A 21,537-nucleotide genomic window follows, 5' to 3' on the forward strand; every position below is an offset into this window, starting at 1 on the left:
GTGACTGGAAGATGAAGCATTGCTTTTTCAAGTCTAACCTTCAGATGTGAAAAGTGAATGTGGAATAGAGTAGGTAGCTTGAGGACTCAGGTTGTTGAAATATTCTATATAAGGAGCACTTGCCCTGTTATCAAATTAGATGTTGTAAGTACTTGTGATGTGTAGAGGAGGTATTGGACTGCAGAGGACGCCAGACACATGGAGCGTGATGTCACAGTGGGCTAAGAGAAACACATTGAAATGGACTGCAGAGAAAGCCAGACATATGGGATGTGATGTCACAGTGGGTTAAGAGAAACACATTGAAATAGTTTATCATGTGAGGCAGATCACTACTCTTAGTTTGGTTAGTATTTAGGAGTAAAGCAGAAGGAATTAATTGAGGGGAGATGAATATGAGGAAATGCATTGAGGAGAGGACCCAGGAGGGTGTGAGGGAGATGGAGCATGCAAGGAGATACTGGGCTGGGGTTTAGGATTTGTATGAGGGATTTGAGAGGTTAAATGTAACTGATCCACTTTAGTGACTAAATCAAAATATTCTTCAAGACTAAATTTGTCACCAGTTAGTTTTCATCAGGGAGATGGGAGAAAAGTTAAAAGTTACATATTCCTTACTTTGTGTATACTTTTGATGTTTTTTTGGGGTCTTCTGCCACTACAGCTTAATTTTTGAGTGAGTTATCATGTTGCCTTTCTGTTTAGTTACACCTTGGAGCTGCAACCCTAAGACCTATATGAGCACCATATCCATGAAGACCTTGTTTGTGGACATATTTTTACAGGGTGACTTGGAGACTCTTTCGTCATAACCGTAATGGGTCAAGAGGTACAAATTGACAGATAGACAAAATAAGAGAGTAGTAAAAAGGTTGTAGATGGCAGTGTTGATGTGGAGTTAGAGATGGAGAGAGTGCATTATGGATGCTTATTGGGAGTTGATACAGTGGTTATATTGGAAAAGATGATGAAATGGAAAAATATAGGATGCATTCTGGGACTCTTTTTCATATACAGAAGATTATCATCTTAGCAGTTACCCCAACAGTTCAAAGGATTGATTTATCCATGTCTGGAGTTCTGCTCTCATATCTGGGCTAGTTTCTTGATGTATGTACATACTTGACAGTCCAGCTTACCAACTTTCCCAGTTTGACCACTGGAGATATATTTACTCTGCAGTATATTTGCCCTTCTCTTTCCATCTTCAAAAGATGTTATTTTAATGCATAAGGCAAGAGAACAAATGGGAGCATCAGTGAAGGGGGGCTAATGGGGAGGTAATAACAAGTAGTGGTGAAGTGAGGAGGAGAGGAGTGGGTATTATGAAAGTTTATTGAATGTGTTTGATGATAGAGTGGCAGATATAGGGTGTTTTGGTCGAGGTGTTGTGCAAAGTGAGAGGGTCAGGGACAGTGGTGTGGTAAACAGAGAAGTGGTGAAATCTTTGCAGAAGATGGAAGCTGGCAAGGCGGCTGGTTTGGATGGTATTGCAGTGGATATTGCAATGTATTGCAGTGAGGATATTCAATGTATGTATGGTTCATGGTGAAGTGCCTGAGGATTGGCGGAATGCATGCATAGTGCCATTGTACATAGGCAAAGGGGATAAAGGTGAGTGTTCAAATTACAGAGGTTTAAGTTTGTTGAGTATTCCTGGGAAATTATATGAGAGGGTATTGATTGAGAGGGTGAAGACATGTACAGATCATCAGATTGGGGAAGAGCAGTGTGGTTTCAGAAGTGTTAGAGGATGAGTGGATCAGGTGTTTGCTTTGAAGAATGTATGTTAGAAATACTTAGAAAAACAAATGGATTTGTATGTAGCATTTTTGGATCTGGAGAAGGCATGTGTTAGAATTGATAGAGATGCTCTGTGGAAGGTATTAAGAGTATATGGTGTGGGATGTAAGTTGCTAGAAACAGCGAAAAGTATTTATCGAGGATGTAAGGCATATGTACGAGTAGGAAGAGGAAAAAGTGATTGGTTCCCAGTGAATGTTGGTTTGCATCAGGGGTGCATGATGTCTCCATGGTTGTTTAATTTGTTTATGGATGGGGTGGTTAGGGAGGTTAATGCAAGAGTTTTGGAGAGAGGGACAAGTATAAAGTCTTTTCTGGATGAGAGGGCTTGGGAAATGAGTCAGTTGTTGTTCGCTGATGATACAGCGCTGGTGGCTGATTTAGGTGAGAAACTGCAGAAGCTGGTGACTGAGTTTGGTAAAGTATATGAAAGAAGAAACCTGAGATTAATGTTAATAAGAGCAAGGTTATTAGGTCAGTAGGGTTGAGGGACAAGTCAATTGGGAGGTAAGTTTGAATGGAGAAAAACTGGAGGAAGTGAAGTGTTTTAGATATCTGGGAGTCGATTTAGCAATGGATGGAACCATGGAAGCGGGAGTGAGGGGTGAAGGTTCAGGGAGTATTGAAGAATGTGTGGAAGGCCAGAACATTATTCCGGAGAGCAAAAATGGGTATGTTTGATGGAATAGTGATTCCAACAATGTTATATGGTTGCGAGGCGTGGGCTGTAGATAGAGTTGTGCAGAGGAGGGTGGATGTGTTGGAAATGAGATATTTGAGGACAATATGTGGTGTGAGGTGGTTTGATCGAGTAAGTAATGAAAGGGTAAGAGAGGTGTGTGGTAATAAAAAGAGTGTGGTTGAAAGAGCAAAAGAGGGTGTATTGAAATGGTTTGGTCACATGGAGAGAATGAGTAAGGAAAGATTGACAAAGAGGATGTATGTGTCAGAGGTGGAGGGAAAAAGGAGAAGTGGGAGACCAAATTGGAGGTGGAAGGATAGAGCGAAAAAGATTTTGAGCGATCGGGGCCTGAACATACAGGAGGGTGAAAGGCATACAAGGAATAGAGTGAATTGGAACAATGTAGTATACTGGGGTCGACGTGCTATAAATGGATTGAACCAGGGCATGTAAGTTTTGTGGGGTCTAGTTGTGGAAAGGGAGCTGTGGTTTCATTGCATTACACATGACAGCTAGACGAATGTGGCCTTTGGTTTTTTTTTTTTTTTTTTTTAGTGCTACCTCGCACACACACGGGGGAGGGGGGTACCATTACATGTGTGGCAGGGTGGCGATGAGAATGGGTGAAGGCAGCAATTATGAATATGTACATTTGTCTATATGTATATGTCTGTGTATGTATATGTATGTATACGTTGAAATGTATGAATATGTATATGTGCGTGTGTGGGCGTGTATGTATATACATGTGTATGTGGGTAGATTGGGCCATTCTTTCGTCTGTTTCCTTGTGCTTCCTCACTAATGCGGGAGACAGTGAGAAAGTATAATAAATGAATGAAATATGAATACATATATATATTTTTTTTCATGCTGTTCTCCATTTCTCGCATTAGTGAGGTAGCGTTAAGAACAGAGGGCTGGGCCTTTGAGGGAATATCCTCAGTTAGCCCCTTTCTCTTTTCCTTATTTTGGAAAATTAAAAATGAGAGGTGAGGATTTCCAGCCCCCTGTTCCTCCCCTTATAGTTGCCTTATACGACACACAGGGAATATGTTGGAAGTATTCTTTCTCCCCTATCCCCTATCCCCAGGGATAGGGGATTAAGAATACTTCCCACGTATTCCCTGCGTGTCGTAGAAGGCGACTAAAAGGGGAGGGAGCGGGGGGCTGGAAATCCTCCCCTCTTTTTTTTTTTTTTTTCCAAAAGAAGGAACAGAGGGGGCCAGGTGAGGATATTCCAAAAAAGGCCCAGTCCTCTGTTCTTAACGCTACCTCGCTAACGCGGGAAATGGCAAATAGTCTAAAAGAAAAGAAGAAAATATATATATATATATATATATATATATATATATATATATATATATGTTTTTTTTTTTTTTTTTATACTTTGTCGCTGTCTCCTGCGTTTGCGAGGTAGCGCAAGGAAACAGACGAAAGAAATGGCCCAACCCCCCCCCCCATACACATGTACATACACACGTCCACACACGCAAATATACATACCTACACAGCTTTCCATGGTTTACCCCAGACGCTTCACATGCCTTGATTCAATCCACTGACAGCACGTCAACCCCTGTATACCACATCGCTCCAATTCACTCTATTCCTTGCCCTCCTTTCACCCTCCTGCATGTTCAGGCCCCGATCACACAAAATCTTTTTCACTCCATCTTTCCACCTCCAATTTGGTCTCCCTCTTCTCCTCGTTCCCTCCACCTCCGACACATATATCCTCTTGGTCAATCTTTCCTCACTCATTCTCTCCATGTGCCCAAACCATTTCAAAACACCCTCTTCTGCTCTCTCAACCACGCTCTTTTTATTTCCACACATCTCTCTTACCCTTACGTTACTTACTCGATCAAACCACCTCACACCACACATTTTCCTCAAACATCTCATTTCCAGCACATCCATCCTCCTGCGCACAACTCTATCCATAGCCCACGCCTCGCAACCATACAACATTGTTGGAACCACTATTCCTTCAAACATACCCATTTTTGCTTTCCGAGATAATGTTCTCGACTTCCACACATTTTTCAAGGCTCCCAAAATTTTCGCCCCCTCCCCCACCCTATGATCCACTTCCGCTTCCATGGTTCCATCCGCTGACAGATCCACTCCCAGATATCTAAAACACTTCACTTCCTCCAGTTTTTCTCCATTCAAACTCACCTCCCAATTGACTTGACCCTCACCCCTACTGTACCTAATAACCTTGCTCTTATTCACATTTACTCTTAACTTTCTTCTTCCACACACTTTACCAAACTCAGTCACCAGCTTCTGCAGTTTCTCACATGAATCAGCCACCAGCGCTGTATCATCAGCGAACAACAACTGACTCACTTCCCAAGCTCTCTCATCCCCAACAGACTTCATACTTGCCCCTCTTTCCAGGACTCTTGCATTTACCTCCCTAACAACCCCATCCATAAACAAATTAAACAACCATGGAGACATCACACACCCCTGCCGCAAACCTACATTCACTGAGAACCAATCACTTTCCTCTCTTCCTACACGTACACATGCCTTACATCCTCGATAAAAACCTGGATATATATATGTATTTATTATATTTAAACGCTGTCTCCTGCGTTAGCGAGGTAGTTCAAGGAAGCAGACGAAAGAATGGCCTAACCCATCCACATACACATACATATACATACACGTTTAGACATGCACATATACATACCTATACATTTCAACGTATACATATATATACATACACAGACATATATATATATACATGTACTTCACCAGCAAATATGGCTCAAATCAGCCGGAAAACTCTAAAGAAGGAAATATCTGCCATCCTTAAAGTAGCAGACTTGGACACCATATCTGCAAAAAAAATTTGGCAGCAGCTTGAGGAACGGTTAGGAGTTGACCTTTTGTCCCAAAAAAAAGAAATAGACACTCTCATTATGGCTGATGTTGAGGACCAGGCCAACTCCCTGTCTGATGAAGAGGTATCAGAGGAGGAAGTGCCGGGGGCAAGGAGGACTCAGAGTCTGAGCCTGAGTCTTAGGGGAAAGGTGGTGATGATGATGACTATGAGCCTGTTGCAAAGAAGACTGCTAGAAAACCCAAAGCTGCAAAGAGATGCAAAGCTGACGATGATGACGACTCAGGTGAAAAATGTGGCAAGAGGAAGTCCCGTGAGGCTAGCAGTGGCAGTGGGAAGAAATCTGCTTTTACCAAGTCTTTCAAATTGTCTCCTGAACTGGCTGATGTTGTGGGCTCAGATGTAATGCCTCGTCATGAAGTTGTAAAGAAATTATGGGCAGTTATTAAAGAAGGGAAACTGCAAGATCCTGAGAAAAAGCAATTTGCAATCTGTAATGATCAGCTATTTAAAGTGATTGGTGTAAAGCACTTCCATACTTTTGGCATGATGAAACACCTGAAGGACCAAGTTCTGGAAGCTGCATAAGAAAATTTCTTATACTAAGGACCCTGTCAGTCTCCATTGCCCAGCACACTATGGCAGTTGCTGTTCTCACCCATGTTCACTACCAACTTTGCTTAATTAAGAAGCTGAAATTTAAGTGCATCAGCTGCACGGTTGTTCACATATCTTCTTCTTCATACTATTCGCCATTTCCCACATTAGCGAGGTAGCGTTAAGAACAGAGGACTGAGCCTTTGAGGGAATATCCTCACTTGTCCCCCTTCTCTGTTCCTTCTTTTGGAAAATCAAAAACGAGAGGGGAGGATTTCCAGCCCACCGCTCTCTTCCCTTAGAGTCGCCTTCTGCGACACACAGGGAATACGTGGGAAGTATTCTTTCTTACCTATCCCCAGATATATATATATATATATATATATATATCTTGGTTACATCCACACACATTTAGGCACCCCACTCTGAGCCTTCGAGGAGGATGAGCACTCCCCGCGTGACTCCTTCTTCTGTTTCCCATTTTAGAAAGTTAATACAAGGAGGGGAGGATTTCTGGCCCCCCGCTCCCGTCCCCTCTAGTCGCTTTCTACGACACGCGAGGAATACGTGGGAAGTATTCTTTCACCCCTATCCCCAGGGATAATATACACATATACATACATATACACACACACATACATGATGTGAAAAAAGGAGAGATAGGTAGTATGTTTGAGGAAAGGAACCTGGATGTTTTGGCTCTGAGTGAAACGAAGCTCAAGGGTAAAGGGGAAGAGTGGTTTGGGAATGTCTGGGGAGTAAAGTCAGGGGTTAGTGAGAGGACAAGAGCAAGGGAAGGAGTAGCAATACTCCTGAAACAGGAGTTGTGGGAGTATGTGATAGAATGTAAGAAAGTAAATTCTCGATTAATATGGGTAAAACTGAAAGTTGATGGAGAGAGGTGGATGATTATTGGTGCATATGCACCCGGGCATGAGAAGAAAGATCATGAGAGGCAAGTGTTTTGGGAGCAACTGAATGAGTGTGTTAGTGGTTTTGATGCACGAGACCGGGTTATAGTGATGTGTGATTTGAATGCAAAGGTGAGTAATGTGGCAGTTGAGGGAATAATTGGTATACATGGGGTGTTCAGTGTTGTAAATGGAAATGGTGAAGAGCTTGTAGATTTATGTGCTGAAAAAGGACTGATGATTGGGAATACCTGGTTTAAAAAGCGAGATATACATAAGTATACGTATGTAAGTAGGAGAGATGGCCAGAGAGCGTTATTGGATTACGTGTTAATTGACAGGCGCGCGAAAGAGAGACTTTTGGATGTTAATGTGCTGAGAGGTGCAACTGGAGGGATGTCTGATCATTATCTTGTGGAGGCTAAGGTGAAGATTTGTATGGGTTTTCAGAAAAGAAGAGTGAATGTTGGGGTGAAGAGGGTGGTGAGAGTAAGTGAGCTTGGGAAGGAGACCTGTGTGAGGAAGTACCAGGAGAGACTGAGTACAGAATGGAAAAAGGTGAGAACAATGGAAGTAAGGGGAGTGGGGGAGGAATGGGATGTATTTAGGGAATCAGTGATGGATTGCGCAAAAGATGCTTGTGGCATGAGAAGAGTGGGAGGTGGGCAGATTAGAAAGGGTAGTGAGTGGTGGGATGAAGAAGTAAGATTATTAGTGAAAGAGAAGAGAGAGGCATTTGGACGATTTTTGCAGGGAAAAAATGCAATTGAGTGGGAGATGTATAAAAGAAAGAGACAGGAGGTCAAGAGAAAGGTGCAAGAGGTGAAAAAAAGGGCAAAGGAGAGTTGGGGTGAGAGAGTATCATTAAATTTTTAGGGAGAATAAAAAGATGTTCTGGAAGGAGGTAAATAAAGTGCGTAAGACAAGGGAGCAAATGGGAACTTCAGTGATGGGCGCAAATGGGGAGGTGATAACAAGTAGTGGTGATGTGAGAAGGAGATGGAGTGAGTATTTTGAAGGTTTGTTGAATGTGTTTGATGATAGAGTGGCAGATATAGGGTGTTTTGGTCGAGGTGGTGTGCAAAGTGAGAGGGTTAGGGAAAATGATTTGGTAAACAGAGAAGAGGTAGTGAAAGCTTTGTGGAAGATGAAAGCCGGCAAGGCAGCAGGTTTGGATGGTATTGCAGTGGAATTTATTAAAAAAGGGGGTGACTGTATTGTTGACTGGTTGGTAAGGTTATTTAATGTATGTATGACTCATGGTGAGGTGCCTGAGGATTGGCGGAATGCGTGCATAGTGCCATTGTACAAAGGCAAAGGGGATAAGAGTGAGTGCTCAAATTACAGAGGTATAAGTTTGTTGAGTATTCCTGGTAAATTATATGGGAGAGTATTGATTGAGAGGGTGAAGGCATGTACAGAGCATCAGATTGGGGAAGAGCAGTGTGGTTTCAGAAGTGGTAGAGGATGTGTGGATCAGGTGTTTGCTTTGAAGAATGTATGTGAGAAATACTTAGAAAAGCAAATGGATTTGTATGTAGCATTTATGGATCTGGAGAAGGCATATGATAGAGTTGATAGAGATGCTCTGTGGAAGGTATTCAGAATATATGGTGTAGGAGGAAAGTTGTTAGAAGCAGTGAAAAGTTTTTATCGAGGATGTAAGGCATGTGTACGTGTAGGAAGAGAGGAAAGTGATTGGTTCTCAGTGAATGTAGGTTTGCGGCAGGGGTGTGTGATGTCTCCATGGTTGTTTAATTTGTTTATGGATGGGGTTGTTAGGGAGGTAAATGCAAGAGTTTTGGAAAGAGGGGCAAGTATGAAGTCTGTTGGGGATGAGAGAGCTTGGGAAGTGAGTCAGTTGTTGTTTGCTGATGATACAGCGCTGGTGGCTGATTCATGTGAGAAACTGCAGAAGCTGGTGACTGAGTTTGGTAAAGTGTGTGAAAGAAGAAAGTTAAGAGTAAATGTGAATAAGAGCAAGGTAATTAGGTACAGTAGGGGTGAGGGTCAAGTCAATTGGGAGGTAAGTTTGAATGGAGAAAAACTGGAGGAAGTAAAGTGTTTTAGATATCTGGGAGTGGATCTGGCAGCGGATGGAACCATGGAAGCGGAAGTGGATCATAGGGTGGGGGAGGGGGCGAAAATCCTGGGAGCCTTGAAGAATATGTGGAGGTCGAGAACATTATCTTGGAAAGCAAAAATGGGTATGTTTGAAGGAATAGTGGTTCCAACAATGTTGTATGGTTGCGAGGCGTGGGCTATGGATAGAGTTTTGCGCAGGAGGATGGATGTGCTGGAAATGAGATGTTTGAGGACAATGTGTGGTGTGAGGTGGTTGGATCGCGTAAGTAACGTAAGGGTAAGAGAGATGTGTGGAAATAAAAAGAGCGTGGTTGAGAGAGCAGAAGAGGGTGTTTTGAAATGGTTTGGGTACATGGAGAGAATGAGTGAGGAAAGATTGACCAAGAGGATATATGTGTCGGAGGTGGAGGGAACGAGGAGAAGAGGGAGACCAAATTGGAGGTGGAAAGATGGAGTGAAAAAGATTTTGTGTGATCAGGGCCTGAACATGCAGGAGGGTGAAAGGAGGGCAAGGAATAGAGTGAATTGGATCGATGTGGTATACTGGGGTTAACGTGCTGTCAGTGGATTGAATCAGGGCATGTAATTTTTGTGGGGTCTAGTTGTGGAAAGGGAGCTTTTGGTTTCTTTGCATTACACATGACAGCTAGACAATTTTGGCCCTTTTGGGTTTTTTTTTTTTTTTTTTTTTAATGCTCCCTGCCCCACACACGGGGGGGGGGGGGGTTCCATTACATGTGTGCAGGGGTGGCGATGAAAATGGGGAAGGCAGCAATTATAAAATATGTACTTTTGGGGTCTATATGTATATGTCTGTGTATGTAAAATGTTTGTAAAAACTTTTAAAATGTTTGTTATGTATATGGGCGTGGGGGTGGGCGTGTATGTATAACATGTGTATTGGGTAGTTTGGGGGCCATTCTTTCGTCTGTTTCCTTGTGCTTCCTCACTAATGCGGGAGACAGTGAAAAAGTAAAAATAAATGAATGAAATAAAATACATTTTATAAATTTTTTTTTCTTCTGTTCCCCAAATTTCCCCGCTTTAGTGGGAAAGCGTTAAGAACAGAGGGCGGGGCCTTTGAGGGAATACCTCGTTAGCCCCTTTCTCTTTTCCTTTTTTTGGGAAAAATTAAAAATGAGAGGTGAGGTTTTTCCAGCCCCCTGTTCCTCCCCTTAAAGTTCCTTATACGACACACAGGGAAAAAATTTTGGGAAAGAAATTCTTTTTTCCCCTTTTCCCCCTACCCCCCAGGGATGGGGGGATTAAAATATTTCCCACGTTTTCCCTTTGCGTGTCGTAGAAGGCGACTAAAAGGGGGGGGAGGGGGGCGGGAAAATTCCCCCCCTTTTTTTTTTTTTTTTTTTCCCAAAAAAAGGGAAAAGAGGGGGCCAGGTGAGGATTTTCCCAAAAAAAGGCCCAGTCCTCTGTTCTTAACGCTCCCTCGCTAAGGGGGGGAAAAATGGCAAATAGTCTAAAAAAAGAAAAAAAATATATATATATATAAAATTATATATATAAAATATAAAATATATATTTAAAAAAATATATTTTTTTTTTTTTTATACTTTGTCGCTGTCCCCTGCGTTTGCGAGGTAAAGGCAAGGAAAAAAAAAAAAAAGAAAGGCCCCAAAAACCCCCCCCCCCATACACATGTACATCACACGTCCACACACGAAAATATACATACCTACACAGTTTTCCAGGGTTTTTACCCCAGACCTTCAAAACCTTGATTAAATCCACTGACACACGCAACCCCGGTATACCACTTTGTTCCCAAATTCACTCTTTTCCCTTTGCCCTCCTTTCACCCTCCTGCATGTTAAAGGCCCCGATCACCAAAATTTTTTTTTTTCCCCACTTTCCCCTCCAATTTGGTTTTCCCTCTTCTCCTCTTTCCCCTTTTCCACCCCCGACACATATATCCTCTTGGTCAATCTTTCCTCACTAAATTCTCTCCAGGGGCCCAAAAAACCCAATTTAAAAAAAACACCCTCTTCTGCTCTCCCCAACCACGCTTTTTTTTATTTCCACACATCCTTTTCCCCTTTCGTTACTTACTCGATCAAACCACCTAAACACCACAAAATTTTTCCTCAAACATCTCTTTTCCCCCAGCAAAACCCAAATCCTCCTGCGCACAACTCTACCCCATAGCCCACGCCTCGCAACCAAAACAACATTTTTTGGAACCACTTTTCCCCTTAAAACATACCCATTTTTGTTTTCCCAAGATAATTTTCTCGACTTCCACACTTTTTTCAAGGCTCCCAAAATTTTCGCCCCCCCCCCACCCTATGATTCCCCTTCCCTTCCCTGGTTCATCCGCTGCAAATTTCCCCCCCAATAAACTAAAACACTTCACTTCCTTTCCCGTTTTTTTTTCCATTCAAACTCAAACCCCCCAATTGACTTGACCCTCCCCCCCTACTGTACCTAATAACCCTTTCTCTTATTCCCCATTTACTCTTAACTTTCTTCTTCCCAAAAAAACACTTTTTTCCCAAAAAAAATCACAACTTCTGCAGTTTCTCACATGAATCAGCCACCAGCGCTGTAAACATCAGCGAACAACACTGACTCACTTTTCCCCAACTCTCCATCCCCAAAAGACTTCAACTTGCCCCTCTTTCCCCCGGACTCTTGCATTTTCCTCCCCCAACAACCCCCTCCATAAACAAATTAAACAACCATGGAGAAATCACACACCCCTGCCGCAAAAACCCACATTCACGAGAACCAATCACTTTCCTCTCTTCCTACAGTAAACTGCCTTTAAACCCCCCGATAAAAACCCCCGGAAAAATATATATGTATTTTTTATTTTTTAAACGCTTTCTCCTGCGTTAGCGAGGTAGTTCCAAAGGGAAACAGACGAAAAATGGCCTAACCCATCCCCATACACATTAAAAATTTTCATACAAGTTTTAAAACATGCACTATACTTCCTATACATTTTTAACGTATACATATATATACATACACAGACATATATAAAAAAATAAATGTACTTCACCAGCAAAATGGCTCAAATCACCGGGAAAAATTTTAAAAAAGGAAATACTGCCCTCCTTAAAGTAGCAGACTTGGACACCATATCTGCAAAAAAAAATTTTTTTTTGGGAGCACCCTTTAGGAACGGTTAATTTTGGGGTTGGGCCTTTTGTCCCAAAAAAAAAAAAATAGACACTCCCATTATGGCTGATGTTGAGGACCAGGCCAACTCCCTGTCCCCGATGAAGAAAGGGATCAGAGGAGGAATTTCCGGGGGCAAGGGGGACTCGAGTCTGAGCCTGAGTCTTAGGGGGAAAAGGGGGTGATGATGATGACTATGAGGGCCCGTTTTCAAAGAAACTGCTAGAAAAACCAAAACTGCAAAGAGATGCAAAGCTGACGAAGATGAAAAGGAAATCAGGGGGAAAAAAAAGTGGCTAAGGGGAAAAATCCCGTTTAGGCTAGCATGGGAGTGGGAGAAATCTGCTTTTACCAAGTCTTTCAAATTTTCTCCCGAACGGCTTTATGTTGTGGGGTCAGATGTAATGCCTCGCATGAAGTTGTAAAGAAAATTTTGGGGAGTTATTAAAAAAGGGAAACTGCAAGAACCTAAAAAAAAAACAATTTTCAATTTTGTAATGATCAGCTATTTTAAAATGATTGGTGGGAAAGCAAATTCCTATTTTGGCATGATGAAACACCCGAAGGACCAAGGGTTTTGGAAGCTGCTTTAAAAAAAATTTCTTTTCTAAAAAGGGCCCTGTCAGTCTCCATTGGGCCCACAAAACTAAAGGGAGTTGCTGTTCTCACCCATGTTCACTAACCCAAATTTGCTTAATTAAGAAAACTGAAATTTTAAATCATCAGCTGCCCCGGTTGTTCACATATTTTTTCTTCTTCATACTAATTTGCCATTTCCCACATTAGCGAAGGGAGCTTAAGAACAGAGGGCTGGGCCTTTTAGGGAATATCCTCACTTTTCCCCCTGTGAAAAAAGGAAGATAGGAAATATTTTTTGGGGAAAAGGGAACCGGGATGTTTTGGCTCTGGGTGAAACGAAGCCAAGGGAAAAAGGGGAAGATGGTTTGGGAATGTCTGGGGAGAAAAGGTCGGGGGTTATGAGAGGACAAGAAAAGGGGAAGGAGTAGCAATACTCCTAAAAACGGGAAAGTTGTGGGAGAAATGTGATAAAATGTAAGAAAGAAAATTTTTTCCCTCGATTAAAATAGGGGTTTAAAACTGAAAGTTGATGGAGAGAGGGGGGTGATTATTGGTGCATATGAAACCCGGGCATGAGAAGAAAAATAAAGAGAGGAAAAGTGTTTTGGGAGAAACTGAATGAGTGTGTTAGGGGTTTTGATGCACGAGCCCGGGGTTATAGTAAAAATTGGGTGATTTGAATCCCAAAGGTGGGGTAATGTGGCAGTTGGGGGAAAAAATTGGGTTTATACGGGGGGTTTCAGTGTTGAAAATGGAAAGGGGTGAAGAGCTTTTTGATTTATGTGCTGAAAAAGGACTGTGATTGGGAATCCCTGGTTTAAAAAGCGAGATATACTTTAAGTTTTTTTTTAGGTAAGAAGGAGAAAATGGCCAGAGAGCGTTATTGGTTTAAACGTGAAATTTTGACGGGGCCGGGGGCAAAAGAGGACTTTTGGATTTTAAATGTGCTGAGAGGGCAACTGGGGGGAAGGTCTGATCATTATCTTGTGGAGGCAAAGGTGAAGTTTTGTAGGGGTTTTTCCCCAGAAAAGAAGAGTGAATTTGGGGTGAAGAGGGGGGTGGAGTAAGTGAGCTTGGGAAGGAAAACCTGTGTGGGGAAGTACCAGGAGAGACTGAGTACAGAATGGAAAAAGGTGAGAAAAAGGGAAGTAAGGGGAGTGGGGGAGGAATGGGATGTTTTTGGGGAATCAGTGATGGATTGCGAAAAAGATGCTTGTGGCTGAGAAAGGGGAGGGGGGGTTTTTAAAAGGGAATGAGTGGTGGGATGAAGAATAAATTAAAAGTGAAAGAGAAGAGAGAGGCATTTGGAGGGATTTTTGCGGGGAAAAAAAAAATGCAATTGGGGGGGAGATGTATAAAAGAAAGAGACAGGAGGTAAAGGGAGAAAGGTGCAAGAGGTAAAAAAAGGGCAAAGGAGAGTTGGGGTGAGAGAGTATAAATTAAATTTTTGGGGAAAATTTAAAAAGATGTTCTGGAAAGGTAAATAAAGTGCGTAAGAAAAGGGGGCCCAAAGGGGAAACTTCAGTAAAGGGGCGCAAATGGGGAGGGAAAACAATAGGGGTGATGTGAGAAGGAGATGGAGTGAGTTTTTTTTAAAAGGTTTTTTTGAATTTTTTATGATAGAGTGGCAGATAAGGGTTTTTGGTCGAGGTGGTGTGCAAAGTGGGGGGGGTTTAAAGGGAAAATGATTTGGTAAACAGAGAAGAGGTAGTGAAAGCTTTGGGGAAAAATTGGGGAAAAGGGCCCGGAAAAGGGAGCAGGGTTTTGGGTGGTATTTCCCGTGGAATTTATTAAAAAAGGGGGGGACGGGATTGTTACTGGTTGGTAAGGTTATTTAAGTAGTATGACTCATGGGGGAGGTCCGGGGGATTGGCGGAAAAGCTGCATAGTGCCATTTTTAAAAAAGGAAAGGGGGTAAAGTGAGTGCTCAAATTACAGAGGGATAAAGTTTGTTGAGTAATTTCCCGGTAAATTATAAGGGGGGGTAAATTGGGTTTTGGGGGGGTGAAGGCATGTACAGAGCATCAGATTGGGGAAGAGCAGTGTGGGTTTTAAAGTGGGAGAGGATGTGTGGATCAGGTGTTTGCTTTGAAGAATGTATGTGAGAAATACCTTTGAAAAGCAAATTTGGGTTTGGGAAAGTAGCATTTATTGGGTCTGGAAAAAAGGCATATGATAGAGTTGATAGAGATTCTGGGAAGGGATTAAAAAATAAGGTGTAGGGAGGAAAGTTGTTAGAAGCAGTGAAAAGTTTTTATCGAGGATGGGAAGGCATGGTACGTGTAGGAAAGAGGGAAAAATTTAAATTGGGTTTTCATGGGAAAGTAGGTTTGCGGCAGGGGGGTGTGATTCCCATTGGGTTTTTTAATTTGTTTATGGATTTTTGGGTTTTTAGGGAGGTAAATGCAAAAGGTTTTTTTGGGGAAAAAGGGGCAAGTAAAAAAGTTTTTTGGGGGTGGAGGGCTTGGGAAATGAAATCAGTTGTTTTTTTCCCGATGATACAGCGCTGGGGGCTGATTTATGTGAGAAAAATGCAGAAGCTGGGGACTGAGTTTGGTAAAGTGTGTGGAAAAAAGAAAGTTAAAAGTAAATGTGAAAAAGAGCAAGGTTAATTTTGGGACAGTAGGGGGGAGGGTCAAGCAATTGGGGGGTAAATTTGAATGGAGAAAAACTGGAGGAAGGGGGAAAATTTTTAGGGAAACTGGGAGTGGAAACTGGCAGCGGATGGAAAACCCTGGAAGCGGAAGTGGGTCATAGGGTGGGGGAGGGGGCGAAAATCCCGGGGGGCCCGGGGAATTTTGGAAGGGGAGAACATTTCTTGGGAAAACAAAAATGGGTATTTTAAGGAATAGTGGGTTCCCCCCAAAAATGTTGTTGGGTTCGAGGCGTGGGGTATGGATAGGGGTTTTGCGCAGGAGGAAAGGATGTGCTGGAAATGAGATTTTTTGAGGACAATGTGGGGGTGTGGGGGTGGTTTGGGTCCCCGGGGAAATAACGTAAGGGTAAGAGAATGTTTGGAAAAAAAAAAGAAACGTGGTTAAAAGAGCAGAAGAAAGGGGGTTTTTGGGGGAAAATGGAGAGGAAAGTGAGGAAAGATTTACCAAGAGGATATATGTTTCGGAGGGGGAGGGAAAAAGGAGAAGAGGGGGACCAAATTGGAGGTGGAAAGATGGAGTGAAAAAGATTTTGTGTGATCAGGGCCTGAACATGCAGGAGGGTGAAAGGAGGGCAAGGAATAGAGTGAATTGGATCGATGTGGTATACTGGGGTTAACGTGCTGTCATGGATTGAATCAGGGCAAGTGTGAAGCGTCTGGGGAGTAAAACCATGGAAAGCTGTGTAGGTATGTATATTTGCGTGTGTGGACGTATGTATGTACATGTGTATGGGGGTGGGTTGGGCCATTTCTTTCGTCTGTTTCCTTTGCGCTACCTCGCAAACGCGGGAGACAGCGACAAAGTATAAAAAAAAAAAAAAAATATATATATATATATAATATATATATATATTTATTATTTATTTATTTTATTTATTTTGCTTTGTCGCTGTCTCCCGCGTTTGCGAGGTAGCGCAAGGAAACAGACGAAAGAAATGGCCCAACCCACCCCCATACACATGTATATACATACACGTCCACACACGCAAATATACATACCTATACATCTCAATGTACACATATATAAACACACAAAGACACATAATATATACCCATGCACACAATTCACACTGTCTGCCTTTATTCATTCCCATCACCACCTCGCCACACATGGAATACCATCCCCCTCCCCCCTCATGTGTGCGAGGTAGCGCTAGGAAAAGACAACAAAGGCCCCATTCGTTCACACTCAGTCTCTAGCTGTCATGCAATAATGCCTGAACCCCACAGCTTCCCTTTCCCCACATCTAGGCCCCACACAACATTCCATGGTTTTACCCCAGACGCTTCACATGCCCTGATTCAGTCCACTGACAGCACGTCAACCCCGGTATACCACATTGTTCCAATTCACTCTATTCCTTGCCCGCCTTTCACCCTCCTGCATGTTCAGTCCCCGATCACTCAAAATCTTTTTCACTCCATCTTTCCACCTCCAATCTGGTCTCCCACTTCTCCTCGTTCCCTCCACCTCTGACACATATATCCTCTTGGTGAATCTCTCCTCATCATTCTCTCCATGTGATCAAACCATTTCAAAACACCCTCTTCTGCTCTCTCAACCACACTCTTTTTATTACCACACATCTCCTCTTACTCTATTATTACTTACTTGATCAAACCACCTCACACCACATATTGTCCTCAAACATCTCATTTCCAGCACATCCACCCCCGGCCGCACAACTCTATCCATACATGTACAGACATATATACAATGTACATATCAAAATTGCTTCCTTTATCCATTTACGTGTTTCACCCTCCTCACATGTTCAAGCCCTGATCACTCTGAATCTTTTTCACTCCATCTTTCCACCTCCAATTTGGTCTCCCACGTCTCCTCATTCCCTCTACCTCTGACACATATATCCTCTTGGTCAATCTTTCCTCACTCATTCTCTCCATGTGCCCAAACCATTTCAAAACACCCTCTTCTGCTCTCTCAACCACGCTCTTTTTATTTCCACACATCTCTCTTACCCTTACGTTACTTACTCGATCAAACCACCTCACACCACACATTTTCCTCAAACATCTCATTTCCAGCACATCCATCCTCCTGCGCACAACTCTATCCATAGCCCACGCCTCGCAACCATACAACATTGTTGGAACCACTATTCCTTCAAACATACCCATTTTTGCTTTCCGAGATAATGTTCTCGACTTCCACACATTTTTCAAGGCTCCCAAAATTTTCGCCCCCTCCCCCACCCTATGATCCACTTCCGCTTCCATGGTTCCATCCGCTGACAGATCCACTCCCAGATATCTAAAACACTTCACTTCCTCCAGTTTTTCTCCATTCAAACTCACCTCCCAATTGACTTGACCCTCACCCCTACTGTACCTAATAACCTTGCTCTTATTCACATTTACTCTTAACTTTCTTCTTCCACACACTTTACCAAACTCAGTCACAAGCTTCTGCAGTTTCTCACATGAATCAGCCACCAGCGCTGTATCATCAGCGAACAACAACTGACTCACTTCCCAAGCTCTCTCATCCCCAACAGACTTCATACTTGCCCCTCTTTCCAGGACTCTTGCATTTACCTCCCTAACTACCCCATCCATAAACAAATTAAACAACCATGGAGACATCACACACCCCTGCCGCAAACCTACATTCACTGAGAACCAATCACTTTCCTCTCTTCCTACACGTACACATGCCTTACATCCTCGATAAAAACCTGGATATATATATATGTATTTATTATATTTAAACGCTGTCTCCTGCGTTAGCGAGGTAGTTCAAGGAAGCAGACGAAAGAATGGCCTAACCCATCCACATACACATACATATACATACACGTTTAGACATGCACATATACATACCTATACATTTCAACGTATACATATATATACATACACAGACATATATATATATACATGTACTTCACCAGCAAATATGGCTCAAATCAGCCGGAAAACTCTAAAGAAGGAAATATCTGCCATCCTTAAAGTAGCAGACTTGGACACCATATCTGCAAAAAAAATTTGGCAGCAGCTTGAGGAACGGTTAGGAGTTGACCTTTTGTCCCAAAAAAAAGAAATAGACACTCTCATTATGGCTGATGTTGAGGACCAGGCCAACTCCCTGTCTGATGAAGAGGTATCAGAGGAGGAAGTGCCGGGGGCAAGGAGGACTCAGAGTCTGAGCCTGAGTCTTAGGGGAAAGGTGGTGATGATGATGACTATGAGCCTGTTGCAAAGAAGACTGCTAGAAAACCCAAAGCTGCAAAGAGATGCAAAGCTGACGATGATGACGACTCAGGTGAAAAATGTGGCAAGAGGAAGAAGTCCCGTGAGGCTAGCAGTGGCAGTGGGAAGAAATCTGCTTTTACCAAGTCTTTCAAATTGTCTCCTGAACTGGCTGATGTTGTGGGCTCAGATGTAATGCCTCGTCATGAAGTTGTAAAGAAATTATGGGCAGTTATTAAAGAAGGGAAACTGCAAGATCCTGAGAAAAAGCAATTTGCAATCTGTAATGATCAGCTATTTAAAGTGATTGGTGTAAAGCACTTCCATACTTTTGGCATGATGAAACACCTGAAGGACCAAGTTCTGGAAGCTGCATAAGAAAATTTCTTATACTAAGGACCCTGTCAGTCTCCATTGCCCAGCACACTATGGCAGTTGCTGTTCTCACCCATGTTCACTACCAACTTTGCTTAATTAAGAAGCTGAAATTTAAGTGCATCAGCTGCACGGTTGTTCACATATCTTCTTCTTCATACTATTCGCCATTTCCCACATTAGCGAGGTAGCGTTAAGAACAGAGGACTGAGCCTTTGAGGGAATATCCTCACTTGTCCCCCTTCTCTGTTCCTTCTTTTGGAAAATCAAAAACGAGAGGGGAGGATTTCCAGCCCACCGCTCTCTTCCCTTAGAGTCGCCTTCTGCGACACACAGGGAATACGTGGGAAGTATTCTTTCTTACCTATCCCCAGATATATATATATGTATATATATATATCTTGGTTACATCCACACACATTTAGGCACCCCACTCTGAGCCTTCGAGGAGGATGAGCACTCCCCGCGTGACTCCTTCTTCTGTTTCCCATTTTAGAAAGTTAATACAAGGAGGGGAGGATTTCTGGCCCCCCGCTCCTGTCCCCTCTAGTCGCTTTCTACGACACGCGAGGAATACGTGGGAAGTATTCTTTCACCCCTATCCCCAGGGATAATATACACATATACATACATATACACACACACATACATGATGTGAAAAAAGGAGAGATAGGTAGTATGTTTGAGGAAAGGAACCTGGATGTTTTGGCTCTGAGTGAAACGAAGCTCAAGGGTAAAGGGGAAGAGTGGTTTGGGAATGTCTGGGGAGTAAAGTCAGGGGTTAGTGAGAGGACAAGAGCAAGGGAAGGAGTAGCAATACTCCTGAAACAGGAGTTGTGGGAGTATGTGATAGAATGTAAGAAAGTAAATTCTCGATTAATATGGGTAAAACTGAAAGTTGATGGAGAGAGGTGGGTGATTATTGGTGCATATGCACCCGGGCATGAGAAGAAAGATCATGAGAGGCAAGTGTTTTGGGAGCAGCTGAATGAGTGTGTTAGTGGTTTTGATGCACGAGACCGGGTTATAGTGATGGGTGATTTGAATGCAAAGGTGAGTAATGTGGCAGTTGAGGGAATAATTGGTATACATGGGGTGTTCAGTGTTGTAAATGGAAATGGTGAAGAGCTTGTAGATTTATGTGCTGAAAAAGGACTGATGATTGGGAATACCTGGTTTAAAAAGCGAGATATACATAAGTATACGTATGTAAGTAGGAGAGATGGCCAGAGAGCGTTATTGGATTACGTGTTAATTGACAGGCGCGCGAAAGAGAGACTTTTGGATGTTAATGTGCTGAGAGGTGCAACTGGAGGGATGTCTGATCATTATCTTGTGGAGGCTAAGGTGAAGATTTGTATGGGTTTTCAGAAAAGAAGAGTGAATGTTGGGGTGAAGAGGGTGGTGAGAGTAAGTGAGCTTGGGAAGGAGACCTGTGTGAGGAAGTACCAGGAGAGACTGAGTACAGAATGGAAAAAGGTGAGAACAATGGAAGTAAGGGGAGTGGGGGAGGAATGGGATGTATTTAGGGAATCAGTGATGGATTGCGCAAAAGATGCTTGTGGCATGAGAAGAGTGGGAGGTGGGTTGATTAGAAAGGGTAGTAAGTGGTGGGATGAAGAAGTAAGATTATTAGTGAAAGAGAAGAGAGAGGCATTTGGACGATTTTTGCAGGGAAAAAATGCAATTGAGTGGGAGATGTATAAAAGAAAGAGACAGGAGGTCAAGAGAAAGGTGCAAGAGGTGAAAAAAAGGGCAAAGGAGAGTTGGGGTGAGAGAGTATCATTAAATTTTTAGGGAGAATAAAAAGATGTTCTGGAAGGAGGTAAATAAAGTGCGTAAGACAAGGGAGCAAATGGGAACTTCAGTGAAGGGCGCAAATGGGGAGGTGATAACAAGTAGTGGTGATGTGAGAAGGAGATGGAGTGAGTATTTTGAAGGTTTGTTGAATGTGTTTGATGATAGAGTGGCAGATATAGGGTGTTTTGGTCGAGGTGGTGTGCAAAGTGAGAGGGTTAGGGAAAATGATTTGGTAGACAGAGAAGAGGTAGTGAAAGCTTTGTGGAAGATGAAAGCCGGCAAGGCAGCAGGTTTGGATGGTATTGCAGTGGAATTTATTAAAAAAGGGGGTGACTGTATTGTTGACTGGTTGGTAAGGTTATTTAATGTATGTATGACTCATGGTGAGGTGCCTGAGGATTGGCGGAATGCGTGCATAGTGCCATTGTACAAAGGCAAAGGGGATAAGAGTGAGTGCTCAAATTACAGAGGTATAAGTTTGTTGAGTATTCCTGGTAAATTATATGGGAGGGTATTGATTGAGAGGGTGAAGGCATGTACAGAGCATCAGATTGGGGAAGAGCAGTGTGGTTTCAGAAGTGGAAGAGGATGTGTGGATCAGGTGTTTGCTTTGAAGAATGTATGTGAGAAATACTTAGAAAAGCAAATGGATTTGTATGTAGCATTTATGGATCTGGAGAAGGCATATGATAGAGTTGATAGAGATGCTCTGTGGAAGGTATTCAGAATATATGGTGTGGGAGGAAAGTTGTTAGAAGCAGTGAAAAGTTTTTATCGAGGATGTAAGGCATGTGTACGTGTAGGAAGAGAGGAAAGTGATTGGTTCTCAGTGAATGTAGGT

The 21,537-nt window shown here is 42.7% G+C and overlaps 1 protein-coding gene and 2 pseudogenes across 1 annotated transcript in view; all 3 read left to right on the forward strand.

Moving 5' to 3' along the window:
- Window positions 1-21,537, forward strand: part of Ide (Insulin degrading metalloproteinase) — a 91,719-nt gene that overhangs the window by 57,677 nt on the left and 12,505 nt on the right. The window lies entirely within an intron of this gene.
- Window positions 4,817-6,040, forward strand: LOC139765863 (uncharacterized; annotated as a pseudogene).
- LOC139765864 (uncharacterized) lies at window positions 18,021-19,007 on the forward strand (annotated as a pseudogene).

Source organism: Panulirus ornatus, chromosome 56, assembly GCF_036320965.1.
Source record: "Panulirus ornatus isolate Po-2019 chromosome 56, ASM3632096v1, whole genome shotgun sequence".
Classification (NCBI taxonomy): Eukaryota; Metazoa; Arthropoda; class Malacostraca; order Decapoda; family Palinuridae; genus Panulirus; species Panulirus ornatus.